The sequence below is a fragment of the Triturus cristatus genome, chromosome 5_1 (genome assembly GCF_964204655.1).
Source record: "Triturus cristatus chromosome 5_1, aTriCri1.1, whole genome shotgun sequence".
NCBI classification, from domain to species: Eukaryota; Metazoa; Chordata; class Amphibia; order Caudata; family Salamandridae; genus Triturus; species Triturus cristatus.
The window spans coordinates 663,765,687-663,792,079 of record NC_140587.1 but is presented as its reverse complement, the minus strand read 5'-3'; positions in this window follow the sequence as shown (position 1 = coordinate 663,792,079).

The window sequence follows — 26,393 nt, the reverse complement described above, 5'->3', positions numbered from 1 at the left end:
ATAGAAGAGATGTCCAGTGAAGGCCATAAAGGCAACTCCCTGACTGTGTCTATTTGGGGGAACAAAACGTGCATACAGCAAGTGACCCTGGAGCCAACCGGTACCAGATATGGGATGCCTGGCAACATGCCACAACAGCTCTGATCATTCAACATGAGGTAACTCCCATTTGAAAGTTGGCCAAACATTGGATTAATCACAGCGGCTGGTGAACCTTGCAGGTGGCAGGATAAATTTGCAGTAGACCCGCTACAGGCCCCGTGTAAACTAATATCCCGACATATGAGTGAACCGCTCAGTGCATTTTCATAGTGTGTACTGCTAAGAAACAATTCACGACCCCCACTCCAATATCTGTGTGTGTAAGGTAAATCCCAGGAAGTCTTGATGTATTCTTTACCCAACCTTTCATATTTGCCTGCTTGCATTTGTTTGAGGCTATACTGAATTTGGAAAGTTGTAACCGCCAGAGTTATTTTGCCATGAATTATCCATTCTGTAGCAGGTTTTTCTGCTACTGTAAATGGCATTTTTTCCAGTTTTTCAATGCTCAGCTCTGTATACTTTGCTCCCCTTTGTGCCAGTTTGATTTGTTTATCAGTGAGATTGTATTCTGAAAACAGAGACGACGTGTTGATGAAGGCACATAGCCTGCACGCAAGTTTTGTAGCGTCCAGCCTAATAAAGAATAGAACGTAATTGAGACTGGCCTTGTTGCAGCAGGACCAAATCTTGTTCCACAATGTCTATACCAGAGGATACAATGTTGCCCAGTGAATATATCCTGGATGACAGAGTTGTTAACCCATTGTCAACCACAGCGAGAGATTTCTCTAAATTAATGCGATCAATTTCTTGTATTCTTTCTGTGGCGTCTACTTGGGTAACCTTCTATATTTCATTATAAGCAGCATAGATTCCGGCATATATGAAACGTTTTTGACGCGGTTTTCTTGGACCTAGCAAGAAATCCCTAAGGTCTGCGCCTTCTGTAAGTAAAGATGAGTGTTGTTTCACATCCTCTAGTGTCGATTTTTGTATCCAATCAAGGCATAATTTTCCTACACTGTATGTTGTTACTACCCCTGGATGCTGTCTTTGAACATAACGTGGGTCTGGCCTATTGATTTTAAAACCCTGTATTCTGTTCACTAATCTTTCTTGACAGATGTTTGTGTTTGTGGGTCAGAGCAACCATTTTTCCCATTCAGGATCTGATCTGTTGTTTTGTAAAATGGTATGTATGTCGACCTCTCCCTGTGTAGTGCTATTACTTGCAGGTGTAGGACGGTGAGTTCATGTCTTTGATCTTGGCTAACCCAAGGCAAAACATGTGTTAGACAGTGTCATTCAAAAACATTATTTGCTGTGGGATGATGCAGGCTCTAAACAAAGCTTCTATCCCCTGCACTTGCCAATCTTTTGTACCCCAGACAGATTTTGTGTCAATTGTGTCTTTCCAAAAGTCAAAACCCTGTCTAGACAGTTGGACAATAAAGGCTGCAGAATAAATCTGTTTTGTGTCGGTTAACATATTATTCGCTCCTGTTTTGTTCACATTCTTAAAGTAAAACGTTTCTGGTTTGGATGAATTGTACCCTGAAAAATATAGAAACTGCATTGCAAACGTTTTTGAGCTACCCCTTGGTGGTGTAGGACAGTGTTCCCATTGGTTATACATAAATACATTTCTAGGTGTTGCAGATGTATGCAAACAATGATGACCATAGTGGTTGTAACAATAAAGCTGTTCATAGTCTGTTGAACCCTCTAAGTATTCATGGTTAGAGAATGCAGCAGACCTTTCTAGATCAGAAATCATGTTATTAACAGTCTCAAAGTCCCAATCATCAGAATAGGTACTGGAGGTAATAAAGTCACTTAATTAAATGTGTGGAATCTTCAAAAGATCAGAAGGGCTGAATATATCATAATCCGTTTTGTCCCAAACTATACCATCTTGTATAGGGACGGCTGTGATGTTCTCTGCTGACAAGTCTCTTGCTTCACGATGGGATGATTTGTGTGGTTTCAAAAGTAAGTTCACATTTTTACTTTCTGCGTCCAAGTGAATATATTTTCCATTTATCAGCATGCTCAGAGTCATTACTAAATCTAGCCAAAGCAGAAAGAAAAGTATTCAGAAATAATCCATAGTTCAACTCATGATGAAACCAGATAAGTCTTTTCCAGGAGATAAAAAAAGTCTTGTGCTCGTTTTTTGAAAGTTCTTTTGGCTGGCATCATTTCCGGTTCGCTTGGATCCTCAGAAAACATATCCAAGGTAATGAAATAGCCAGAGGCAGTTCTGTCAATGGTTGAAATTGCATCAGGATTCGTTGAAATCACTGGCACCAGTTGATCACGTGTTACTTTGGTGTAGACGGGTGTATCAGGACAAACTGTTATTTGGTTTTCAAGAGGAATGAGTTTCAGAGCATTGTTGGATAGTCCTTAATTTCTTACTGCTGACTCCTCGATGGTGAAGAGTCTTTCAGTTTGAACCTCTTGAATGGTAGCTAGAGGAGTGCATCTGCTACTTGGTCGGAGTCTACAAGGCCTACTGCTTAGTATTGGCCACATAGTGTGGTTTGATGAGGTCGATTGACACAAATCTTTTCTTCTTTGTTCCAGCAAGGGGCAGCAGAAGTACTGTTCTTATTCCGTGGATGGCTAGGACAGGTACTTGTTGTCTGTAAGAAGGCCCAAATTCCTTCTTGTCTGCGATCTTCTCTCTGACTATATCCCCAAGCTTTGGGATCCATACAAGCGTTGCTGGGACGGCTGGAATTTCCCCAGTGGTGGTTGGCTTCAGGAACACGTTGCTTTGTTTCGATCTTAGATCATTTTAGTTCTGTAAAACAGCCAAACGATCTTTGATATCAAATGGTTTATTTTCCACCACTGTGCCTTTACATTTGAGATCTGGAACCCACATTCTTAACCCAAATAGGACCTCATATGGAGTGACCCCCCTAGAGAACTTCTTGGCAAATTGTTTAATGAGCGTTGGACCCCATAAAGATGTTTGACCCACCCATCACTCAAACCTAATACTCTAGCTGTTATAGACTGCTTTATGTCCCGGTTTTTCCTTTCCACCACAGAATTTCCCTCAGGATGAAACGGAGTACAGCAATGCTACGCCCAAACTGGACATGGCTTCTTTGTAAGCTCGAGAGCTAAACGCAGGGCCCTGGTCAGAATGTAGTGTGCCAATTGCATATGTGCCAATAAAGACTCACAAATCTGTTATAACAGTTCGAGTGTCAGCCGAGCGCTGAGGCCACATCCATAGGAACCTTGACTTAGTGTTTATGAGATTGCTTTTGTCCAAAAGGACGCCTGTACGTAGATAATCTAATGCCATCTAACAATGGTGTCTGTACTGGGCAGGCTACTTCATAGTCTGTTGTCTGGTGGCATTCTGCACCACACTGTCTATTTCAGCCTATGCAGTTATTGATGAAGATGTAAAAAAGTGTATTCATTCCAGGCCACCAGTACATTTCTTTTAATGCTAATATTGTTTTAGAGATCCCCTGATGTGACAGACCCTTCCCAAGATTTGCTTCATAAATCAAAGCTGCTCTACGTTTCTTGTTTGGAATTACCCTATCCCCCACTCCAGGGATTCGAGCAAACGGAATGTTGTTCGCATCAATTATATACAAGTATAAGAGTGGAAATTGTTTAGGTAATGCTGCACCATTGACTTTGCTTGAAGCTTTGACAGCCAATAATATCTTACTGTCTATTCTTGTTTTTGAACAAGTGATCGCAGCTACAGAAGCCGTTTGCACAGCCCTCTTCGCGGTTTCGTCAGCCAATAAATTCCCTGCAACATGCACGCCATCACGTTGATGAATCAGCGTGTGTATCAAGTGAGTATTTTGTAGTCTGTCTCGCAATTGAACTATTTGTTCCCAAAGTGTTTTATGCTGTGTTTTGCCACCTTTTGCATCTTTAAAACCATTTTGAAGCCAATTCTGTAAATATTCATTATATGATTGAACACAGTAAAAAGAATCACACACTATAAGTGTGGGGAATTCGTGATCCGTACTTTCAAGTTCAAATTTGAATGCTTGTGGTTCAGCTCGCTGAGCTGTACAATCTCCTAAAGATTGTGTTTTAGTGACCATTGGTCGGAATTTACCATCGCGCATGCGACCTTTAACGATTGCGCACACTGCACTGTAAGCTTGCTTACTTTCCGTAGCGGGTTGTGCTGATCCTTCAGTATAAATTATAAATTCGTACTGATCAAGAGGGAGACTCTCAATAGGCGGACATTCATGTTCATATTGCAGGAATGCTTGTGTTTTTAAATAAGGATCAAAAACATATTCAACATCCGTTGCAGCAAGAGAATTAACCCATTGTATCCATCTTGGATGTTAAGCTTTTGCATTTGGAATGCTCGCTTTTGTAACTGCCTCTAAGGCTGGTACCGGAGTCAGAACAATAATGTATTTCCCCTGAGCTAGAGCTCTTTCTTTTGCTACTGCAGTTTGAACTGCTGTCAGAAATTCTTCTGGCGAAGTGAAGCGCATTTCAGCTTGTGTATACAAATGTGATTTGCATGCAATTGGTACTTTTTCACCTTTATTAAAAGTTAAGTAGGTGAATCCGCATTGACACGAAATTATTCAGATCACTAAATTGCGTGTATTTACATCTCAGCTTGAAGTGAATGCAGGATATCTGTGTGTTCCTGTGTCCAATTTTGGATTTTGAAATCAGGTTTGATTAATTCGTAGAGAGGTGTAACCCTTTCTGTGTAATTTGGAATGTAAGTTCTTCCAAAATTCAGGAAACCTAGAATCGACTGTAAGTTTTTCAGCGTTTTTGGAGGTTGGAGCAGCGCACACTTTTCTAAAAAGTTAGCTGCCAGGCTTTTGCCTTCACTTGAAAGCTTATATCCTAGGAAAAGGACATTGAGATGGGCAATTCTTGATTTTTTTAAATTGAATTTGTAGCCCTCAGAGGCGAAGCCCAGTATAATGGTTTTCACCCTGTTCAAGTGCCTATCCAGGTCATCGTCTGTCAGATAGATAACATCGACATATGACAATGCCTCTTCATCATAAATTTGTAGTAACTCTGTTACTCTTGCTGAGAATAACCCCGGGCTGTTCTTCAACCCTTGAGGGAGTCAACAAAAGTGACCCTGGGTTCCCATTATTGAGAAAGCTGTCAAGTACCTACTTTCAGGCGCTATGTTTTGACAAAAGAACCCATTTGAAATGTCTAATGTGGTTTTATATTTTTTATGCACAATGTAATTCATTAATGCTGTACTGTGTGCATTTTTCACTGCAAATGTCTTAGAACAAGTGTTCAGGTGTCTGTAATCCAAAACTAGATGATATGTATTGTCTGGTTTGGAGACAGGAAACAAAGGATTGTTCATTGATGAGTTGCATGTTTCAATCACCCCTTGGTATTCAAGTTGATCTAAGATCTCCTTGACCTGTTTTTTAGCTTCTTGCTTAATTGGGTACTGCCTTTGTGCAGTAGGTTGATTTTTTAACTGTATCTTGTGGTGAGGTGAGTCCTCATCCCATTCTACAAGATTTTTGTATAATGCTGGGGCCTGGGCAACTGCCCGTTTCCTGGCATATGTATATTTTAGGTGTATTGGAACATGGTTGGAGAAGGCTGCCATAATGATGTGTTCGCCATATGGGCACTCCCGGATAAATTCTGGTGGCCAGTCCTGTTCTGCTAGAAGTATATCATAGCCCCTTGAAAGTTTCTCTCAAAAGAGTACTCGCACTTTTCTTGGTATGTCTCCCTCCATCCAGAGTGTTTTTTTTCATATAACCTTTGTGGAGTACTAATCCTGGTGTCTACAGTCTCAACTGGGATGTACTCATTCAAGTCCACTATCTACAGAAGTTCCTTCAGGTTCTGGCGAGCTATTGTTAATTCTGCTGCACTGTCCAACATTGTCTGAGTCCATTCTCCATTCTTGAGTTGTGTTCTCAGAATTCTCGGCATGTCTGATCTTCAGACCTGCTACCTTCTTCTTAGTGAATTGAGGTTTTGGTTTGTTTTTCTGAACGTGTTGTTCATCTTTGGACTTTACGCGTTCTTCTTTGTGATCTGACCGTCCTCTTCTTTCGGATATCTGTGACGATATCTGAAAGGTACGAGAGGAACGTGTATCAGTATCTTGATTCCTGTCAGGTTTTCTCAAATTATCCCTATTCCTGAGGTTATACCTCCTTTCAGAGGGCTCCTTTTGAGGAGACCTACCTAGGGATTGAATATGTTTCTCTTTTGAATGTTGTTTATTATTTTCCCAGTTCTTTTTAGAAGATGTAGGATTGTGTTTAATAGAATCCTTCTCAGGACCTTCAGACAGTTGTGGTTTAACTGGTTTCCCACCCAAACTATCTCTGCCTAATTCTTCATAGGATTTTTCCATTATTCTGGGTAGTTCTTGTTGATATTCTGTTACATCAAATTCCCTTAAGTGTTGGCGGATCGCCACTGATGCTGCCTCCCCTTTAATATTAGATAATATTACTGTTGAGACCTGGTCGAAGTTTTTTAGTAATTTCATACCTAAATTCAGAGCAGGTTCTGCCCCGTATTCATTCTGAATTTGTTTCAGGACATCGGGTATTAAGGCAATAGACGGAACGCCATGTGTTTTAGTAGAAATGGCAGCAAACACTGTGCCCCAAGTGGTGCAGTCTTCCAGATGTGGTGTGATCCCCATTGGTAAACAGATTGTTAGGTTTCTGTGTTTCTTATAAGGGCTAGTATTAGGAAATACTGCTTTGATTTGAGCAATTTTTTGAGCTATCTAGAATGGAATTTATTCACTTTTTGTGGGCATGTTTCCCATGACTGCGTGTAAAGTCTGTGGAGTAATTTTTAGTGTATTCCCCTGGTGAGGGGTTTGATTTGTAATGGTTAATGGTGGTTGGACTGTGAAAGTCCGCATGACATATTGGACTAACTGTCTGTAAATCTTTATTAACTCTTTAAGTTGAGTGAGTAATTCATCGTCTGACATCTCTTCGATGTCAGGATGAGGTGTGTAGCTGGCTAAAATCGGCCATGTTGCTCTTGGTCTACCTAGTGGACCGAACCTGGTAATGTGATTGTAATGTTTTAGGGCGCCTTTAAACCAGAGATTATGTTCCTGGTATGTGAGTGGAATTTCAATATCCTCAAAGGGAATATATTCCTCAGGTGGTTCATCTTCTTTATAGAAGTGAAACACTTTTGTTAATGGATTTGATTCTGGGAATACTATCCATGAATAGAATAGCTCTGTCTGAAAAGATTCATGTGCCTCTATCACAAAAACTGCTCTACCACCTCTTGGTGTTAGGCCATGTTTTATAAGTTTTAGAGTGATGGCTCTCCTTAAATTTGGATAGATGTTTATAACGCCCTCATCGGTTTCATTTGAACCTGTAAGATTAACAGCTGTTATGACTTGGTCAGTCGTAGCCTCACCGGTCACGGTATTATTATTCCCGTTTTGGGACATTGTTTTTGAAAAATGTAGAACAAGTTTCAAGGAAACAAAGATAAGGTGCGCAATATTTTAGAACACTGTATCCTTCAACGTTGAACCAACCAAACAGCTAATACATAGGATTTTCGTCCTACCCACTCCAGACGTTTTATGGAGTATTATGAGTAGGGGTCTCTGAGAAAAGCACAACTGAGTTACTTCAGTATCTAGCGTTAAATTAGTGCCTTACCAAACACGTTGGGCGCCATGTAGTGTAGTTCTTATTTCCCTTATAGGCTCTAAGTATTGGAATAATATACACTATAGTTGTGGCATAGGACTGAGGTCAGTATGCCTCTGTCGAGTACATTAAACCAAATTACTTTATGTGCCAGCTAACTCAGAGGACACTAGAAACTCCTTGAACAAACAAGAAGGGAGTAGTTTCTGGCAACCGCATAAACATGACAACTTTGTTTCCCTTAGAATCAAAACATGTCTCAGAATCGTGGAAACAACAGATAACAGTTTCACTCAGTCAATCCTGCATGCTTAGTTTTGTTCAGAGTTACACAGAAATAGATAGACGGGCGTTTCAATGAAAAGATTTATTGAACAGTCTTGTTCCTTGTGTAAGAGATATGAGCTGTTATAATTGCAAGAGAGAATGCGAGATATAATACGTACAGCGTAAGCAGTAAGAAGAAATAATACTGCAACGGCATTGTCTTCTAGCTATGACATATATTCATATACACATACATAAATAACATAGGCTAAAAAGTGGATAGTCATTTGATGCTTCTAAATAGATCTACCCCAGTGTACCTAAGCTAAGTGTAGTATGAGGTAAGAAGTAGATGCCGTATTCTATATTATGGTAAGCTATAGTTTTGCATATGCCAAGAGTCCCTCTATGTTCTAGTCAGCTCCATACCTTAGAATGAGAGAGGTGAGATTCTCTTTCCGGATCTCAAACTCTAATACCCCGTGAAGGGAGTCAGAACACTGGAAGCTGTATTCTCTGCAAGCAGGGATGACAGCGTCTGGTCAGTGCATCAGACGGGGACTCGAATTCTTCCAAACTTGCCGTGATGAGCCGTATCGAGCTGTGCAGCCGAGCCGTGGTTTGCCATGGTAAGGGAAGGTATATTTATACTTGGAAGGTGGTTAGAAATGTTAGCATTGACGTAAAGTTGGGCAGAGGAAGACTTCATGAATGAACCCCTAAGGAATAGTAGTTCATGCATAATAGATGAGTTCTTGGAGAAATCAACTGTGGCTGCGGCAGTCTCTATTTGACAAGAGGCAGGGCTCATCCTTAATCATGCTCTCACAGTAATGGTACCGCATACTGTGGATGCACTTTTGAACAAAACAAAGACGCAGCACCTTACCAGTGCTCGTCTGACTGGTTATGAATTAACATTATTCGCACCTCATATTATTATCAAAAGATGTGCCACACTGAATCCAGCAAATTACTACTCCTCCCTTCCGAAGAAGAGGACAAAGATATCCATGATTGTCTATTTCGTACTGAGGAGGAAACGAAGGGACGGGTAGACTTGACTGATGTTCCCTTATTTGACCCTCAAGGGGAACTATATGTTAATGGTTCTTGTTTCAAATTGTCAGATGGCACCACTATAGCGGCGTATGCTATTACCACGCTGTGCACTGTAGTTGAGGCATCGCGTGTTCCTCACCAATCAGTGCAACCTGTGGAGCTAATGGCTCTTTTGCGAGGCATGTGAATTAAGTGAAGGACTGACTGTCAATATTTATACTGACAGCATGTATGCCTTCGGGGAGGCCCATAATTTTAGAAGCCTCGGGCAGAGAGAGGATTCTTGACTTCACATGGGACAATAAAAACAGCATGGTCCATTGAGAGAGAGGATTCTGACCACTTTGACTCTTCCCAAATGACTGGCAATAATAAAATGTAGTGCTCAAAAAGCAGTTTCTGATGCGGGGAGGGGAAATGCCTTTGCAGATCAGACAGCCAGGTCGAGAACAACGAAAATGTTTGTGGCAGGACCTGCTTAATGGGTACCAGATGTTGCTATGTTTGAGAATTCGATTGAGAGTGTTAGGGAAATACAGAGTGAGGCAACAGTGGAGGATTTGGCAGTGTGGCAGGAGAGTACAGGGTGTCTAGATGACGAAGGATGCCCGAATGATAAGTCAGAGAAACAGAGATGGATGCTGCCAGATGCATATGTACTTCCCGTAGTTACCATAGCACATGGTCTGGCTCATATTAGCGCCAAAGACATTAGCAAATTGCTAGATCCTGTGTGGCAAAATGACAATATTTCAAAGGTTACTGCTCATCTGGTTTAACACTGTATGGTTTGAAACACAATCCTGGGAAGGTTACCCCTACACCTTCTGGTTATTTTGCACCCCCTTCTTTCCCTTTTGAGGTACTCCAGATGGATTACATAGAGCTACAGCGAGTTAATAATTTGAAATATGTGTTAATGGTGGTTTGTGCATTTAGTAAACGGATTGAGGCTTACCCAACAAAGGAAAACACTGCCATGGCAATGGCAAAGGCTCTTATTAAGGAGTTTTTCCCGCGCTACGACTTGCCCCGTTTGATTTGGAGTGACAAAAGAAGTCACTTCAATGCAAAGGTAATCCAACTGGTGTGCGATGGATTGCACATCAAGCAAAAATTCCATGCAGCTAATCACCCTCAGTCAGCAGGTTTAGTTGAGAAGTACAACAGTACTCTCAAGCTAGAATGGGCAAAAATTAAGGAAAGTATTGAATTGCAATGGCCAGGTGCCTTACCCCTTGCCCTGTCTTGCCCTGTTGTCCACCAGAATGACAGCCCATTCTAGAAAAGGATGGTTTTGGTCATCCAGCAAATGTGTGGGGTGTCCCTAGACCGAAGAAGTTTTCTGAAATAGATTATCCTTTGTTGGTCGATTATTTGTATGAACTCACTAAATGCTTGTGTTCTATTCACCAACAGATACATTAAGCTTTGCCTTCAGCACCTGAGGGGCCAAGGCACACCATTCAGCCTGGTGATTTTATCCCTGTGACACGTTTCCAGAGACAAGACAGTTTGGAGCTTAGATGGAAGGGACCCTATCTGGTCCTCATCACAACGAGGGCGGCGGTAAGAGTGGAGGGCCTGAAGCACTGGATTCATGCTTCTCACTGCAGACGGGTGCATTGGAGACCACAAGATGGAGAAAGTTCCACGTTTTGTTCTGTTCTCCAATGCCCAACTAGTTTGGGCGCAGACAGAGGAAGAAAACTATTCCATTCTGAATATGGCAGCCCCCCAAAAAATTAGGGCTGCCCAGGTTTCCATTTCATCTGATCCACAGGAGCCTGAGTCTCAGTCCCCAGCGACTCCTGAATTTCAGATTCTTCTCCGAGATGAGACAGTGCCTGGAGTAGAAAGGCACAATTTGCGTCCTCGACAGAAGGGTAGTGCACCAGAAGAGAAGTGAGTGTAGTTGGGATGGACTTCATTAGATAAGATTAGTGCCAATGCCCCTGGTTTCTGCATTTTCCCATTACACTCGGGATTGGAAGATTTGGTCCACTGCCTGTGACGTAGGACAGGATAAGCTGAGGGTACTTTCCCAAGGAGGGAGGGTGCCCTATTCTGAGGACAGTGAACATTTGCTGATGGGCTGTAACAGTTTGGCTCCATCGCAATGTGCTCAATAGCACCACTGAGGATTGGACAGTAGAAGCCTCCCATGGAGGCTTGGAACGGACCCTGATTCTTTTTGAAGTTTTTTCTTTTTGTTTTTTTGACCTTTTCATCGTTGGCTCCATTATATGATGTCTCTTTCTCTGGTGATTTTACTTGCAAATTCATGGTAAACATGTATCTGTTTGGTCGTCCTCTTGCAGAAAATTAACAGCTTTTTGTTGCCCAGCGCCCGGGGCAGATTAGTTTTGAATGGCTGCTCAGGAAGAAAATATTTTGGACTGTAATTATATTGTTGTTTTATTGGTGGGAGGGGGGCTGTTCTGGACATATATTTACTGATTCATAAATACCGAATTTTACTGATTCGGTATTTATGAATCGGTAAATAGAATGTAGGTAAACATTCGGTAATTATTACCGAATCGGTAATATTCGGAATTTATGAATCGGTATTTACCGATTCGGTAATAATGCATCCCTTCCAATTCATTCCTATGGGCCTGGAGGCCCGAATCCTGAAATCCAGCCACCTACATCTCAATTGCCTAAATACCGGTCGGTAACGGGATATTTACCGATTTTCGGCCGTTACCGACCGGTATTTAGGTACCTACATATGGCCCCATGTGTCTTATATCAGGCTGTTTCCTCAGATCATAGTAAAAGAGCCATGCATAGCAATGTTTTCTTAGACACACACTGGATTTTTTTTTCGTTATAACACAGCTTGTTATCTCACTGATTCTGTTACAAGTTTATGGACTGCTTATCTCTTATCATTGGTGAATTATACATATGTTCGGCCTTCCCATTTCATAGAGGCAAAAGGTGAATTTGGCCGAGGATATCCTGGTCCTTGCCAATACTATAGAAAGCAGAGGGGGACAGTGTACGCAGGGTGCATGGCTGAAATATATTGTAGTGATCCGTACTTTGGTAAAAGAAATATCACCCTGACAGGTTGGCACTACCAAGATCTGACAGTCACTCAAGGGGCATGTATTTATCCTGCGTGTTGCCTTGTAATAAATAATACTGATGCTTATTTTTATCTCAATTGTTCTGGAGAAGAAGTGTACAAAAATGTCATGTGTTTAGGAAGAAAGGATGACACCAATATGAAGGTAATGAATACTAGATATGCTCCATTAGAATATCAAGGTCCATTTTATGCACATCCAGGTTTTTATTTTTTTATCAAATGGTATGTCTTCTAATATGTAGAACGGTACGGAGGAAGTGGCTTTGGGAATGGTGCTACCTCTTGGGGTACCTTGTAGGTATAGTAAACCAAATATAAGATGGGTGAAAAGAATATTGACCAAGGAATTTTGTGAAGGCATTACCAATTTGGAAGTTAATAATTATAGTACTGGTATCACTTTTGGATACATCCTTTCCTCTATTATTACATTTGATGGCACCGCTAGGCCAGGGGTGAACGAGCTACAGAGTATTTTGGGTGTAAGTTGCTAATTTTATCTAATTCTACAGTGGCAGCTTTACGGGACATCACCACTCAGTTGGAAAGTATATGCATATACTGTGAACAAATGAGATATGCAGTTGACTTTATTTTAGCTATGTATAGTGGTGCAAGCGCAATAATAGGAGAGCAGTGTGTGGTCGGTATCACAGATATCACTCAGCATATTCTAGATATCCTAGAAAACGTCAGAGGAATGGAAAGCGGTAACAGAAGTTGGTCTCTATTTGGAGGTTGGGGTTGGATTGTCGGAAAATTGATATAGTTCATTATACTCTTTAATTTGTTGTTGGGTTCTGATTCACTGCCTCCCTCTATGCTGTTCGTACTATACTACTTTTTTCTCTCCCAAAAGGGTTTCCATTCATGACACCAATGCAACCATTATGCTTCAAATGGAGCTTGATACTATTATGCAAATTGATGAAAGTGTTTTTAATTCAAAAACTTCCCATTCAGGCTATGCTCTTGATATTTCTTGTACTGCTAATATATAATGACGTTTTTTCATTCATGTACGTGCTATGCATATATATATATATATATATATATATATATATATATATATCCAGAAATCGCTGGTGCGTGGAAGACGTGGTAGACATCTATAGCTCCAAAAACACTCACGGACACGGACCTTAGGTAAAGTGCTTATTTTAATCGATTCGTGAGGCTGTCGTCATAACGTTTCGGCTCCGTGGAGCCTTGATCACATGACAACGTCAGTAAATTACAAAGACCAATAAATAGCCAGGGTACAGAGTTCAAAGTGCACCGTTTGATAGCATGTGACCTTGGGTTTCATGAATATAGAGAAAATACTACTACATTCACATAGTATTATGCAAAATGCAGCAAATGGCTTGATCCCAATATACAGCAGGAAAAAGAAATTTTGAAATGTGCAAATTGTCGCAATAATACATGATAATACATTTTAAGACAATAAATAGATAAATAAGTTAAAATAAAAACATACAATCTATTTATACTTGTTTGTGTCACCCTTCTTGGTCAGGGCATAACCTGTAATCATGGCTTAAATGCCTGTTAAACATATGCCTATAGCCCTAATTGAAACCAGACATTGGATGCTATTCTAGTAGGTAACAAGTTAAAGGAACACAATGATGGCATAAATGCCAAAGGCATCGATTATCTAAGTGATTGACACACTGATATGTGTAAATTAGGGCCTTCAAGTAGGGGTCTACAAACTGCTGTCTGTCTCTAAAATTAAAGGGAAGAAACCTGAATGAATAATAGCGGTCGTATGCAAAAAATATGTATCAATAGGTCTCACATAAAATGTATCAAGGCTAAAATGGATTCATAAATAGATACTAATAGAATTATATGTGCATATGTTGTGAAAGGGATAAAAAGGCAACTAAAAGTTGTGTATCTCTTCCAACGTTAATGTATAACGATATAATATTGGATAAAGATATCTTTCCAAATCACTGCATTCAGAGCAAGAAACACATGGTTGTCCAGGAACATAACACATAAAAAATATCTCATTGATGAACAGTGAATAAGGTGGAACTTCAAGTATAATGAATGAAGAGAGGAGACAACGGAACACAGTTAGAGTTAAAAATGGTTCATCAATAAAAGAGGATATTCTAGAAATCAATTTCATATAGAATCAAATCTCACATTCAAGGTAAACAAGTATAAAGGTCCTCAGTCGTGTTGAGCCCTTTCGGGTGTTTAGTATCAAGGCGTAATATGTATTGGGTTTCTAATTTGTGCAGTTTCGCCTCCCTATTGCCACCTCGTCTGCTCGCATTAATAGCATCAATGACATAAAACTTGAGCTGGCGACTATCACTGTTGTGGGACTCCCTGAAGTGTCTGGCCACTGGGTATGTGTTGTTCTGATTGTTGATTGCCCTAAGGTGTTGAAGAATACGTTTATGCACCGGCAATTTGGTGCTTCCCACATACCTTAATGGACACCGGCATATCAGGATATAAACTGCAAACTCCGTTTTACATGTAAGAAGCTTGGTGATCTGGTGAACCAAGCTACTAAACCCGTCCTGATAGATTCTGGTGTTCATACCTTGGAGACATGATTTGCATGTTTTGCATTTGTAAAAGCCTGTGTTGGACTGTAGCCATGATGTTCTCTCAATAGTTTCAGGATTCGTATCCACAAGAAGATCCCTCATCGAAGGAGCTCTACTCAAAGTAAGCGAGGCACGTGTTGGTAATGAAGCACCAATGACTGGGTCATTAAGTACAATGGGCCAATTACGATTAATTATTTTATATATCTCTCTATGCTGCTTACTATATCCTGTGATAACCCTGAATGTATTGTTCTTTTCTACATCAGGAATGAGACTTAAGCTTTCAATTGGAGAGCTTTGGCTGATAGCATAGGAGCTCAGAAGTTCCTCCCTGGTGTGCTGCATAGATTTGCTAATGGCACTGTCAATGACTTTTTTAGAATAGCCTATTTCAAGAAATCTCATGCTGCTAGAAAGTTGTGCCGTGGTCAGATCTACTGGATTACTGCATACCCTTCTGATGCGTAGCATTTCCCCATAGGGGATGCTAGCTATCAGGTGGGCCGGGTGTGAGCTCCTAGCATGTAATAATGTATTACCAGCTGTCTTTTTGCGGTAAAGTCTAGTTTCCAATACCCCTTTGAGAACATAGATTTCGGTGTCTAAGAATGTTGCTGACGACTGGCTCATTGTTGCAGTAAAACTTAAATTATAATCATTACTGCTGATTTCTCCAATGAACTTCTTAGCCAAATTCTCTTCACCCTGCCAAACAATGAATAAGTCATCGATAAATCGATACCAAGCTACCACATTGTTATTCATTACTTCATTAAATTGAGTTCTGAGGACCAGTTCCTCCCAAGCTCCCATCACTAAACAGGCATAACTTGGCGAAAAACTGGCCCCCATAGCCACACCCTGGAGTTGACGGTAGAGCAAATTATTAAACATGAATACGTTGTTGTTTAAACAGTACTGTAACATCTGCAATAGCATGGTATTGTGCTCATTGTCCTGGTCACCCCTTTGGTGCAAAAAATGAAAGATTGCTTTAAGACCAGTCTCATGTTTAATGCTCGTATAGAGAGCTGTGACATCTAGCGCTAGCATCCAGTAGCCGTCTTCCCATTTGATCTGTTATATCTTGTACAAGAAATCCCCTGTGTCCTGGATGTAAGAGGGTAGTTGTTTGACAAAAGGTTGTAGGAAATAGTCAATATATATCGAAGTTCTCTTCAGAAGACCACCTCTGGCTGAGATTATTGGTCTGCCAGGGGGTTTGCTGATGTCCTTGTGTACTTTTGGGATAAAATAAATGATAGGAGTTATAGGGTTATCCACTCTGAGGTACTGAAACTCCACTTCTGTGATCAGTTTTTTATTTTTCCATTTTGTAAGTTTCAAGTGATAATCTTGTATCATGCTTTTTAAGTCACTTGAATTGGACCTCATATAACATTCTCTGTCATTGAGTTGGGTGTAAGCTTCCTTCTCGTAGAGTGATCGCTCCAAAAGTACCACATTGCCACCCTTATCACTTTGACGTATCACAATGTTCTTATTGTCCCCCAGTTTTTTTATTAGATTGTTATATTGAAAAGTTTGACGGTCATACTTATTCCTCTGAGTTACTGTTTTTTTTATAAAGTTTTTTGATTTGACTGACCGTATTTTCATGAAATATGTCTATGGCATCTCGTGGCATTATCGGGTTGAATGTGGATGGTGGTTTGAAAGGTGTCGTTGTTTGTTTGCCTTCCATTACGTTGGATTGATAGCCCACTCCATCCGTTTCCCATAGTTCCAGGAGCTCAGTTGTTTGCGACATATCACTAGAGTCTATGTTGTCCTCTGTCTGACCGCTGGATTTCATGCTGTCAGTATTCTTGTTGAGTGCAAAGTACTTGCGTAGTTTTAACTTCCTTACCGCCTTGTAAATGTCACACCTAGTTTTAGTATAGTTCATATTGCTTGGCGGTACATAGGAGAGACCTAATTTGAGAATATCCTCCTCTTTTTTGGTTAGATTGCAAGAGCTGAGGTTGATAATGGTCTTATCGGTCGATTTTGTGTTTATTCCTTGGGCATCCACTGACCCCTGCCCCTCCTTCTGTTTGAGTAGGCACCGCCTCTTCCTCGCCCTCTGCCTGTGCCTGTTTTTGTAATTGGTGTATTTTCTTCGTGTTGTTTTTGGGTCCGAGGCCTGAGCGACTGAAGTCTCTCCCGGTTTAAAAAACCAATTTCTCTACCAGGGGACGGCTTGTTGCTTTGCCTTGCTTGTGTCTCATCACGCATTTCAGTTTCAGATTCCGTGCCTGTCCCTGAACTCAATTCCGATACTGATGTTTCAGCTTCATTGGCTTTCCGGGTAAATCTCATCTTTGTTTGACCTGCACTGTTAGCCTTTCTCAGAGTGTCAAATTTCTTCGAAAAAGTGAAAATTTGGGCCAAGTCATAATCATTTCTGTCCCTCTGAAATTCATAGGCTTTCCTTTCCATTATTCTAGTCTCCTCCTTTTTCAAGCGTGCTTTCATTTCGCTAGTTAATAGGTCCTTCTCTTCTTTAGTACCCATGGTTTCAATTTGTTCCTGAAGGGAAGCTATCTCAATAAGTAGTTTGGCTCTGTCGATCTCAGCATATTTGATGAGGATGAGCACAAGTCGACGCGAGGAGTCAAGGTTACTTTCCGCCCACTCCCTCATTAAATCCGGATTTGGGTCCTCATAGCTTGGTGCTATCATAATTCTCAGTCCCCTCGGTATGCGATTGACTTCAATATAGCCTTGTAGAGATTTTGCTTCCCACCATTTTGCTTGCTCGCTCTTATGCTTTTTTTCTACGGTCTTGAAAACTTCCTTCAGTGATTTGGTAGTGTTTGTTTCATCATTAATTCTTTCACGTGTGTTAAGGGTAATTGGGAGGCTGTCTGAAAACATTGAAGACGCCGCTGTTTCCCGGTCCCTCACGTTGTCAATCGACATGACTGAATTCGAATGGGTCTAGGTAAGGCGACTTAATAACAGTTAACTACTATCGTTTCTGATATGCGCCTATGCACCAAGGACTTTCCTCCCACACACGCATAAATTCCGCTTACTTCGGTGTCTCGGTTCCTTGAAAACTTCCTCCGATGCGCCGCGTCCTCCGACTCGGTTCCCGTTGGCTGTTTCCAAATTCCGTGCGACTACCGCTTCACCGGGTGCTGTGGGGGTCCAATCGCCTTGCTCCTTCCGGAGTAACAGTTCCACCAAGAAAACTTGGAATCGGCTTCAGTGAATGGCGTTGACCTTTGTTGGAAAGGGTCCCGTGTTGTGGCTTCCTGAAACCAAACCGCCACATATATCCAGAAATCGCTGGTGCGTGGAAGACGTGGTAGACATCTATAGCTCCAAAAACACTCGCGGACACGGACCTTAGGTAAAGAGCTTATTTTAATCGATTCGTGAGGCTGTCATCATAACGTTTCGGCTCCGTGGAGCCTTGATCACATGACAACGTCAGTAAATTACAAAGACCAATAAATAGCCAGGGTACAGAGTTCAAAGTGCACCGTTTGATAGCATGTGACCTTGGGTTTCATGAATATAGAGAAAATACTACTACATTCACATAGTATTATGCAAAATGCAGCAAATGGCTTGATCCCAATATACAGCAGGAAAAAGAAATTTTGAAATGTGCAAATTGTCGCAATAATACATGATAATACATTTTAAGACAATAAATAGATAAATAAGTTAAAATAAAAACATACAATCTATTTATACTTGTTTGTGTCACCCTTCTTGGTCAGGGCATAACCTGTAATCATGGCTTAAATGCCTGTTAAACATATGCCTATAGCCCTAATTGAAACCAGACATTGGATGCTATTCTAGTAGGTAACAAGTTAAAGGAACACAATGATGGCATAAATGCCAAAGGCATCGATTATCTAAGTGATTGACACACTGATATGTGTAAATTAGGGCCTTCAAGTAGGGGACTACAAACTGCTGTCTGTCTCTAAAATTAAAGGGAAGAAACCTGAATGAATAATAGCGGTCGTATGCAAAAAATATGTATCAATAGGTCTCACATAAAATGTATCAAGGCTAAAATGGATTCATAAATAGATACTAATAGAATTATATGTGCATATGTTGTGAAAGGGATAAAAAGGCAACTAAAAGTTGTGTATCTCTTCCAACGTTAATGTATAACGATATAATATTGGATAAAGATATCTTTCCAAATCACTGCATTCAGAGCAAGAAACACATGGTTGTCCAGGAACATAACACATAAAAAATATCTCATTGATGAACAGTGAATAAGGTGGAACTTCAAGTATAATGAATGAAGAGAGGAGACAACGGAACACAGTTAGAGTTAAAAATGGTTCATCAATAAAAGAGGATATTCTAGAAATCAATTTCATATAGAATCAAATCTCACATTCAAGGTAAACAAGTATAAAGGTCCTCAGTCGTGTTGAGCCCTTTCGGGTGTTTAGTATCAAGGCGTAATATGTATTGGGTTTCTAATTTGTGCAGTTTCGCCTCCCTATTGCCACCTCGTCTGCTCGCATTAATAGCATCAATGACATAAAACTTGAGCTGGCGACTATCACTGTTGTGGGACTCCCTGAAGTGTCTGGCCACTGGGTATGTGTTGTTCTGATTGTTGATTGCCCTAAGGTGTTGAAGAATACGTTTATGCACCGGCAATTTGGTGCTTCCCACATACCTTAATGGACACCAGCATATCAGGATATAAACTGCAAACTCCGTTTTACATGTAAGAAGCTTGGTGATCTGGTGATCCAAGCTACTAAACCCGTCCTGATAGATTCTGGTGTTCATACCTTGGAGACATGATTTGCATGTTTTGCATTTGTAAAAGCCTGTGTTGGACTGTAGCCATGATGTTCTCTCAATAGTTTCAGGATTCGTATCCACAAGAAGATCCCTCATCGAAGGAGCTCTACTCAAAGTAAGCGAGGCACGTGTTGGTAATGAAGCACCAATGACTGGGTCATTAAGTACAATGGGCCAATTACGATTAATTATTTTATATATCTCTCTATGCTGCTTACTATATCCTGTGATAACCCTGAATGTATTGTTCTTTTCTACATCAGGAATGAGACTTAAGCTTTCAATTGGAGAGCTTTGGCTGATAGCATAGGAGCTCAGAAGTTCCTCCCTGGTGTGCTGCATAGATTTGCTAATGGCACTGTCAATGACTTTTTTAGAATAGCCTATTTCAAGAAATCTCATGCTGCTAGAAAGTTGTGCCGTGGTCAGATCTACTGGATTACTGCATACCCTTCTGATGCGTAGCATTTCCCCATAGGGGATGCTAGCTATCAGGTGGGCCGGGTGTGAGCTCCTAGCATGTAATAATGTATTACCAGCTGTCTTTTTGCGGTAAAGTCTAGTTTCCAATACCCCTTTGAGAACATAGATTTCGGTGTCTAAGAATGTTGCTGACGACTGGCTCATTGTTGCAGTAAAACTTAAATTATAATCATTACTGCTGATTTCTCCAATGAACTTCTTAGCCAAATTCTCTTCACCCTGCCAAACAATGAATAAGTCATCGATAAATCGATACCAAGCTACCACATTGTTATTCATTACTTCATTAAATTGAGTTCTGAGGACCAGTTCCTCCCAAGCTCCCATCACTAAACAGGCATAACTTGGCGAAAAACTGGCCCCCATAGCCACACCCTGGAGTTGACGGTAGAGCAAATTATTAAACATGAATACGTTGTTGTTTAAACAGTACTGTAACATCTGCAATAGCATGGTATTGTGCTCATTGTCCTGGTCACCCCTTTGGTGCAAAAAATGAAAGATTGCTTTAAGACCAGTCTCATGTTTAATGCTCGTATAGAGAGCTGTGACATCTAGCGCTAGCATCCAGTAGCCGTCTTCCCATTTGATCTGTTATATCTTGTACAAGAAATCCCCTGTGTCCTGGATGTAAGAGGGTAGTTGTTTGACAAAAGGTTGTAGGAAATAGTCAATATATATCGAAGTTCTCTTCAGAAGACCACCTCTGGCTGAGATTATTGGTCTGCCAGGGGGTTTGCTGATGTCCTTGTGTACTTTTGGGATAAAATAAATGATAGGAGTTATAGGGTTATCCACTCTGAGGTACTGAAACTCCACTTCTGTGATCAGTTTTTTATTTTTCCATTTTGTAAGTTTCAAGTGATAATCTTGTATCATGCTTTTTAAGTCACTTGAATTGGACCTCATATAACATTCTCTGTCATTGAGTTGGGTGTAAGCTTCCTTCTCGTAGAGTGATCGCTCCAAAAGTACCACATTGCCACCCTTATCACTTTGACGTATCACAATGTTCTTATTGTCCCCCAGTTTTTTTATTAGATTGTTATATTGAAAAGTTTGACGGTCATACTTATTCCTCTGAGTTACTGTTTTTTTTATAAAGTTTTTTGATTTGACTGACCGTATTTTCATGAAATATGTCTATGGCATCTCGTGGCATTATCGGGTTGAATGTGGATGGTGGTTTGAAAGGTGTCGTTGTTTGTTTGCCTTCCATTACGTTGGATTGATAGCCCACTCCATCCGTTTCCCATAGTTCCAGGAGCTCAGTTGTTTGCGACATATCACTAGAGTCTATGTTGTCCTCTGTCTGACCGCTGGATTTCATGCTGTCAGTATTCTTGTTGAGTGCAAAGTACTTGCGTAGTTTTAACTTCCTTACCGCCTTGTAAATGTCACACCTAGTTTTAGTATAGTTCATATTGCTTGGCGGTACATAGGAGAGACCTAATTTGAGAATATCCTCCTCTTTTTTGGTTAGATTGCAAGAGCTGAGGTTGATAATGGTCTTATCGGTCGATTTTGTGTTTATTCCTTGGGCATCCACTGACCCCTGCCCCTCCTTCTGTTTGAGTAGGCACCGCCTCTTCCTCGCCCTCTGCCTGTGCCTGTTTTTGTAATTGGTGTATTTTCTTCGTGTTGTTTTTGGGTCCGAGGCCTGAGCGACTGAAGTCTCTCCCGGTTTAAAAAACCAATTTCTCTACCAGGGGACGGCTTGTTGCTTTGCCTTGCTTGTGTCTCATCACGCATTTCAGTTTCAGATTCCGTGCCTGTCCCTGAACTCAATTCCGATACTGATGTTTCAGCTTCATTGGCTTTCCGGGTAAATCTCATCTTTGTTTGACCTGCACTGTTAGCCTTTCTCAGAGTGTCAAATTTCTTCGAAAAAGTGAAAATTTGGGCCAAGTCATAATCATTTCTGTCCCTCTGAAATTCATAGGCTTTCCTTTCCATTATTCTAGTCTCCTCCTTTTTCAAGCGTGCTTTCATTTCGCTAGTTAATAGGTCCTTCTCTTCTTTAGTACCCATGGTTTCAATTTGTTCCTGAAGGGAAGCTATCTCAATAAGTAGTTTGGCTCTGTCGATCTCAGCATATTTGATGAGGATGAGCACAAGTCGACGCGAGGAGTCAAGGTTACTTTCCGCCCACTCCCTCATTAAATCCGGATTTGGGTCCTCATAGCTTGGTGCTATCATAATTCTCAGTCCCCTCGGTATGCGATTGACTTCAATATAGCCTTGTAGAGATTTTGCTTCCCACCATTTTGCTTGCTCGCTCTTATGCTTTTTTTCTACGGTCTTGAAAACTTCCTTCAGTGATTTGGTAGTGTTTGTTTCATCATTAATTCTTTCACGTGTGTTAAGGGTAATTGGGAGGCTGTCTGAAAACATTGAAGACGCCGCTGTTTCCCGGTCCCTCACGTTGTCAATCGACATGACTGAATTCGAATGGGTCTAGGTAAGGCGACTTAATAACAGTTAACTACTATCGTTTCTGATATGCGCCTATGCACCAAGGACTTTCCTCCCACACACGCATAAATTCCGCTTACTTCGGTGTCTCGGTTCCTTGAAAACTTCCTCCGATGCGCCGCGTCCTCCGACTCGGTTCCCGTTGGCTGTTTCCAAATTCCGTGCGACTACCGCTTCACCGGGTGCTGTGGGGGTCCAATCGCCTTGCTCCTTCCGGAGTAACAGTTCCACCAAGAAAACTTGGAATCGGCTTCAGTGAATGGCGTTGACCTTTGTTGGAAAGGGTCCCGTGTTGTGGCTTCCTGAAACCAAACCGCCACATATATCCAGAAATCGCTGGTGCGTGGAAGACGTGGTAGACATCTATAGCTCCAAAAACACTCGCGGACACGGACCTTAGGTAAAGAGCTTATTTTAATCGATTCGTGAGGCTGTCATCATAACGTTTCGGCTCCGTGGAGCCTTGATCACATGACAACGTCAGTAAATTACAAAGACCAATAAATAGCCAGGGTACAGAGTTCAAAGTGCACCGTTTGATAGCATGTGACCTTGGGTTTCATGAATATAGAGAAAATACTACTACATTCACATAGTATTATGCAAAATGCAGCAAATGGCTTGATCCCAATATACAGCAGGAAAAAGAAATTTTGAAATGTGCAAATTGTCGCAATAATACATGATAATACATTTTAAGACAATAAATAGATAAATAAGTTAAAATAAAAACATACAATCTATTTATACTTGTTTGTGTCACCCTTCTTGGTCAGGGCATAACCTGTAATCATGGCTTAAATGCCTGTTAAACATATGCCTATAGCCCTAATTGAAACCAGACATTGGATGCTATTCTAGTAGGTAACAAGTTAAAGGAACACAATGATGGCATAAATGCCAAAGGCATCGATTATCTAAGTGATTGACACACTGATATGTGTAAATTAGGGCCTTCAAGTAGGGGACTACAAACTGCTGTCTGTCTCTAAAATTAAAGGGAAGAAACCTGAATGAATAATAGCGGTCGTATGCAAAAAATATGTATCAATAGGTCTCACATAAAATGTATCAAGGCTAAAATGGATTCATAAATAGATACTAATAGAATTATATGTGCATATGTTGTGAAAGGGATAAAAAGGCAACTAAAAGTTGTGTATCTCTTCCAACGTTAATGTATAACGATATAATATTGGATAAAGATATCTTTCCAAATCACTGCATTCAGAGCAAGAAACACATGGTTGTCCAGGAACATAACACATAAAAAATATCTCATTGATGAACAGTGAATAAGGTGGAACTTCAAGTATAATGAATGAAGAGAGGAGACAACGGAACACAGTTAGAGTTAAAAATGGTTCATCAATAAAAGAGGATATTCTAGAAATCAATTTCATATAGAATCAAATCTCACATTCAAGGTAAACAAGTATAAAGGTCCTCAGTCGTGTTGAGCCCTTTCGGGTGTTTAGTATCAAGGCGTAATATGTATTGGGTTTCTAATTTGCGCAGTTTCGCCTCCCTATTGCCACCTCGTCTGCTCGCATTAATAGCATCAATGACATAAAACTTGAGCTGGCGACTATCACTGTTGTGGGACTCCCTGAAGTGTCTGGCCACTGGGTATGTGTTGTTCTGATTGTTGATTGCCCTAAGGTGTTGAAGAATACGTTTATGCACCGGCAATTTGGTGCTTCCCACATACCTTAATGGACACCGGCATATCAGGATATAAACTGCAAACTCCGTTTTACATGTAAGAAGCTTGGTGATCTGGTGATCCAAGCTACTAAACCCGTCCTGATAGATTCTGGTGTTCATACCTTGGAGACATGATTTGCATGTTTTGCATTTGTAAAAGCCTGTGTTGGACTGTAGCCATGATGTTCTCTCAATAGTTTCAGGATTTGTATCCACAAGAAGATCCCTCATCGAAGGAGCTCTACTCAAAGTAAGCGAGGCACGTGTTGGTAATGAAGCACCAATGGCTGGGTCATTAAGTACAATGGGCCAATTACGATTAATTATTTTATATATCTCTCTATGCTGTTTACTATATCCTGTGATAACCCTGAATGTATTGTTCTTTTCTACATCAGGAATGAGACTTAAGCTTTCAATTGGAGAGCTTTGGCTGATAGCATAGGAGCTCAGAAGTTCCTCCCTGGTGTGCTGCATAGATTTGCTAATGGCACTGTCAATGACTTTTTTAGAATAGCCTATTTCAAGAAATCTCATGCTGCTAGAAAGTTGTGCCGTGGTCAGATCTACTGGATTACTGCATACCCTTCTGATGCGTAGCATTTCCCCATAGGGGATGCTAGCTATCAGGTGGGCCGGGTGTGAGCTCCTAGCATGTAATAATGTATTACCAGCTGTTTTTTTGCGGTAAAGTCTAGTTTCCAATACCCCTTTGAGAACATAGATTTCGGTGTCTAAGAATGTTGCTGACGACTGGCTCATTGTTGCAGTAAAACTTAAATTATAATCATTACTGCTGATTTCTCCAATGAACTTCTTAGCCAAATTCTCTTCACCCTGCCAAACAATGAATAAGTCATCGATAAATCGATACCAAGCTACCACATTGTTATTCATTACTTCATTAAATTGAGTTCTGAGGACCAGTTCCTCCCAAGCTCCCATCACTAAACAGGCATAACTTGGCGAAAAACTGGCCCCCATAGCCACACCCTGGAGTTGACGGTAGAGCAAATTATTAAACATGAATACGTTGTTGTTTAAACAGTACTGTAACATCTGCAATAGCATGGTATTGTGCTCATTGTCCTGGTCACCCCTTTGGTGCAAAAAATGAAAGATTGCTTTAAGACCAGTCTCATGTTTAATGCTCGTATAGAGAGCTGTGACATCTAGCGCTAGCATCCAGTAGCCGTCTTCCCATTTGATCTGTTATATCTTGTACAAGAAATCCCCTGTGTCCTGGATGTAAGAGGGTAGTTGTTTGACAAAAGGTTGTAGGAAATAGTCAATATATATCGAAGTTCTCTTCAGAAGACCACCTCTGGCTGAGATTATTGGTCTGCCAGGGGGTTTGCTGATGTCCTTGTGTACTTTTGGGATAAAATAAATGATAGGAGTTATAGGGTTATCCACTCTGAGGTACTGAAACTCCACTTCTGTGATCAGTTTTTTATTTTTCCATTTTGTAAGTTTCAAGTGATAATCTTGTATCATGCTTTTTAAGTCACTTGAATTGGACCTCATATAACATTCTCTGTCATTGAGTTGGGTGTAAGCTTCCTTCTCGTAGAGTGATCGCTCCAAAAGTACCACATTGCCACCCTTATCACTTTGACGTATCACAATGTTCTTATTGTCCCCCAGTTTTTTTATTAGATTGTTATATTGAAAAGTTTGACGGTCATACTTATTCCTCTGAGTTACTGTTTTTTTTATAAAGTTTTTTGATTTGACTGACCGTATTTTCATGAAATATGTCTATGGCATCTCGTGGCATTATCGGGTTGAATGTGGATGGTGGTTTGAAAGGTGTCGTTGTTTGTTTGCCTTCCATTACGTTGGATTGATAGCCCACTCCATCCGTTTCCCATAGTTCCAGGAGCTCAGTTGTTTGCGACATATCACTAGAGTCTATGTTGTCCTCTGTCTGACCGCTGGATTTCATGCTGTCAGTATTCTTGTTGAGTGCAAAGTACTTGCGTAGTTTTAACTTCCTTACCGCCTTGTAAATGTCACACCTAGTTTTAGTATAGTTCATATTGCTTGGCGGTACATAGGAGAGACCTAATTTGAGAATATCCTCCTCTTTTTTGGTTAGATTGCAAGAGCTGAGGTTGATAATGGTCTTATCGGTCGATTTTGTGTTTATTCCTTGGGCATCCACTGACCCCTGCCCCTCCT